The 4,832-nt window shown below is 37.9% G+C and overlaps 1 pseudogene; it reads left to right on the forward strand.

The window, feature by feature from the left end:
* The first annotated feature begins 413 nt into the window (after positions 1 to 413).
* Positions 414 to 4,832, forward strand: part of LOC103194678 — a 39,697-nt pseudogene continuing 35,278 nt past the window's right edge.

The following is a 4,832-nucleotide window of genomic DNA, read 5'->3' on the forward strand; positions in this document are numbered from 1 at the left end:
AGTAAATGAAAAAAGTACAACCGAGCTATATAGGAATGACAAAAAGAAGGAAAGAATCTCTCCTGGCTTCAGTAACATGTCTTCAATTTCAGTATAACATAAAATCGTTGTCCATAATCCTAAATTCTTCAAGAGATGTTCAGTGAGAAGATGTATGTAATACATCGTGTTAGTCACCTTAAACACCTGCCCAGTGTCCTGCTTTCCCTGAGGACCAAATAACAGCTTATTGGTCTAATAACACTCTGTTCTAAGGTCTTCTACCTCTGCTTTCCTGCGTTACTGATTGGCTGTATGACCCTGACCAAGTTATAGCTGTCTCCTGGGTGTGCTGAGCAGCACTAGCAGTCTTTCAATCTAATTTACTGTAGGAATAAAAAGTAACTCAGGAATGATCTATTGGAGTGGTGACAATGCACAGGAGACTTGGTGAACTCCAGAGCCTGGTGTTTGCAGCAGAAGAGATATACAGGTCAGTAATTTAACATCCAATTCAGAGAGTAAAAATGCAAACACTCATTGTATTGCATATATATTAGATAATTTAGATATGTTTTGCAGAGAACTAAGTTGTCATAAGGACTCATAGGGGGTCTTTTCATAGGCTTTGATGGTAAGGAGCATCTCAAGCAGGCATAGAACTATTAAGGGGACCTTGGAGGTATAAAGGAGCTCTGATAGTGTAGTGAATAAGGCACTTGACTGCTAACCAGAAGGTCAGCAGTTCAAATCCACCAGCTGCTCCACAGAAGGAGGATGGGGCGATCTACTTCTACAAAGATTTACAGCCTCAGAAACTCAATGGGGGTTGCTATGAGTTGGAAATAACTCGATGGCACTGAGGGTTTTTTTTTTTTTTTTTTGTTGATTTGGAGATATAAAGAGGGATATTGCTTAGATTAGGAAAAAATAAATAAACTATAATAGTTTTATGTCAGGCACTATCATAGGCTGGGAGCTCTGGTAGCATAGTGCCTAAGGCACTTGACTGATAACCAGAAGGCTGACGGTTCAAACCCACCAGCCACTCCTCGCAAGGAAGATGGGGCAATCTATTTCTGTAGTGATACTGCCTCGGACACCCAAGGAAGGGTCGCTATGAGTCAGGTCCGACTCGATGGCACATAACAACAACAACAACATCATCGGCTATTTGCATGCATTATTACCAATAATACTCATGACGACCATATTCCAAAAAAAACCTATCTCACTGCCATCAAGTCAACTCTGACTCATAACAACCTCCATTGGGTTTCCAAGGCAGTAGATCTTTATAGAAGTAGATTGCCCCATCTTCCTTCTGTGGAGCAGCTGGGAGGTTTGAATCACCAACCTTCTGGTTAGTCCATGCCTTAAGCACTATGTGACCAGAGGTAGGTAGGTAGAATTATTTCCATTGTATAGATGAGGAAAATTTCATCAGTGATCTGTCCCAGTTCAATGTTCATTAATTATTTTGGTCACATAACTTCACTGAGAATCAATTTTTCATAAATACAGTGTGTATAATAATGTTCTTGCAAAGGAGGAGTGAAATAATAGAAGTTTTTGTCTATTGTAATAATTATAGCAAATTATTATAATACAATAAAACACCATGATAACACACTCTAATATAAGGCAAATTTGGATAAACTGTGATTTTACTTTTCAACCATCTTTCCTCCACACCACTCCCTGTTTTGAAATAGACATAGCTTAAAGTTCCTATATTTGACAGAAATGGGGTTGGGATAAAGGAAGTAGAAGGGAGAGAATAGTAGGAAAAGAAGAGGAAATAATATCCACTCTTTTCTTAAGAAGCACAGAGGCAGACGGTGGGTCCCTGCACATTTTTGACCCAGTATCCTCTATTACAGCCAAATAAACAGGTGCTAACTAACCAGGAATTTCCTTCAAGTCCTAAACTACTGGAGGAGCCAGAATCATTCCCATCAGTATTTAAACTGCAGCTAAAAAATGGCACCAGGAAACACAAACAGTAGCTGGAACTAGAACAGTTTTGGATTACTAGAACTGTCCTGGAATTCCCAATTGCCTGCTGCACAGATTTACTCTAGTTATTTTATTAATCTCCTAATAGTCAACCTTTATTTTATTTGACTGATATTTTTTTGGACCAAATCCATCAAATTATGACAGTGTTTTCCTTTAGCAATAATCGTTATCATATGTGACATACTCAAGATACTCTTTGCTTATCATTATATTAATCACTCTAATGCATCATCTTATTGATTGATAACAATAATCCTGTGACATTGGTACCATTATTATCACCTTTTATTAAAGAAGAAATTGAAGTTTAGAAAGAATAAGCCAAAGACGATCCACCAGGTTACACAGTGTTTTAGTTATCTATTGACATGTAACAAACTATCCCAAATCTTTGTGGCTAAAGAAAGTCATGGTATTTGCTCACAATTCTGTGGGCCAGAGGTAGGGGAAGGACACAGTGGGTGAGCATCACAATGTCTGGGGCCTCAAATTGGGTAGCTTAAATCGCTAGGCACTGGCTGGGATGGTTGAGTTGAGCCATATATCTGCTATCTGATGTATAACTATTATTTGAATTTTGTTTATTTTTCCACATGGTTGGCACGGGCTTCTTCACAGTATGGTTGTCTCATGGTTGTAATAGGGAGTGTTCCAAGAAGATAAGCTCAAAGCAGGAATGCTTATGAAGCCCTTGTTTGCATTGTGTTTGCTAATTTCCCAGTAAGCCACATAAAATATCACTGTTATTTTGAGATAAGACTACACAAAGTTAAGTAGAAAAAGAGATATAATGCAGATAGCCTGGAAATGCTAAGAGCTAAATCAGGAGGGACATTTAGACCAAACTGTTGTGTGTGCGTATGAAGAGGTAGGTGTGGATTTTGAAATAAGATTGTTGTTGTTAGGTGCCATTGAGTCAGCCCCGACTTAAAGCAACCCTATGTACTGCAGAACAAACCACTGCCCAGTCCTGCACCATCCTCATAATCTTTGCTATGCTTAAGCCCATAATGACAGCCACTGTGTCACTCCAGCTCATTGAGGGTTTTCCCTTTTCTCTGACCTTCTGCTTTACCCAGAGTGATATCCCTCTCCAGGGACTGGTTCCTTCTGACAACATGACCAAAGGACGTGAGACAAACTCTGGCCATTCTTGCTTATAAGGAGCATTCCAGCTGTAGTTCTTCCAAGACAGATTTGTTCATTCTTCTGGCAGTCCATGGATTTTTCAGTATTCTTTGCCAACATCAGAATTCAAATATGTCAGTACCTTTGTGATCTTCCTTATTCATTGTCCAGCTTTCCCGTGCATGTAAGGTGATTGAAAATACCATGGCTCTGGTCAGGCATACCTTAATCTTCAATGTGACATCTTTGCTCTTTAACACTTTAAAGAGGTCTTTTGCATCAGATTTGCCCAGTACAATTCTTCATCTGATTTCTTGATTGTTGCTTCTATGGGTGTTCATTGTGGATCCAAATAAAATGAAATCCTTGACAATGTCAATCTTTTCTCCATTTTTATGATGTTGTTTATTGGTTCAGTTTTGAAGATTTTGTTTTCTTTATGTTGAGGTGCTATCCATTCTGAAGGCTATAGTCTTTGATCTTCACCGTAAGTGCTCAAATCATCCACTTTTGACAAACAAGGTTGTGCAATCTGCACATTGCAGGGTGTTAATGAGACTTCCTCCAATCCTGATGCCATGGTCTTCTTCATATAGTCCAGCTTCTTGGATTATCTGCTCAACATCAGATTAAATAAGTGTGGTGAAATGATACAACCCTGATGCACACCCTTCCTGTTTTTAAATGATACAGTATCTCTTTTTCTGTTTGAATGACTGTCTCTTGATCTATGTACAGGTATTACACAAGCACAATTAAGTATTCTGGAATTCTCTTTCTTCTCAATGGCATCCATAATGTGTTATCATCCACGCACAGCTGAATGTCTTTGCATAGTCAATAAAATAAAGGTAAACATATTCTTTGCTGTCAGCCAAGATCCATCTGACATCAACAATGATATTCCTTGTTCCATGGTCTTTTCCAAATTCAGCTTGAATTTCTGGCATTCTTTGTAAATATACTTCTGAACCATTTTTGAATTATCTTCAGCAAAATTTTACTTTTGTGTTATATTAATGATACGATACGACAATTTCTACATTCTGTTGGATCACCTTTGTTTGGAACAGGCACAAATAGGGATCTCTTCCAATTAGTTGGCCAGGTATCTCTTCCAAACTTCTTGGCATAAATGAGTGAGTGCCTCTAGTGCTGAATCTGTTTGTTGAAACATCTCAGTGAATATTCCATCAATTCCTGATGCCTTGATTTTGTCAACTCCTTCAGTGCAATTTGAACTTCTTCCTTCAATGCCATTGGTCCTTGATCATATTCTACCTCCTCATGATTGAATATCGACCAATTATTTTTGGTATAGTGACTCTAGTGTACTCTTTCCTTCTTTTTTTTGATGCTTCCTGGGTTGTTCAATATTTTACCTATAGAAACCTTAACATTGCAACTTGAGGTGTGAATTTTTCACTTCTTTCAGCTTGTGAAAGGCTGAGCACATTCTTCCCTTTTGATTGTCTAATTCCAAGTTTGCACACTTCATTATAATACTTTACTTTGTATTCTCAAGCTGCCCTTTGGAATCTTCTCTCCAGCTCTTTTATTTTATTATTTCTTACATTCACTTTAGCCACCCTCCATTCAACAGCAAGTTTCAGAATCTCTTCTGGCATCCATTTTTGTCTTTTTTTCCTTTCTTATCTTTTTAATAACTTATTATTGTTATTATTATTATTATTATTATTATT

The sequence above is a fragment of the Orycteropus afer genome, unplaced genomic scaffold (assembly GCF_000298275.1).
Source record: "Orycteropus afer afer isolate SDZICR_OR568_19922 unplaced genomic scaffold, OryAfe1.0 scaffold00047, whole genome shotgun sequence".
Lineage (NCBI taxonomy): Eukaryota > Metazoa > Chordata > Mammalia > Tubulidentata > Orycteropodidae > Orycteropus > Orycteropus afer.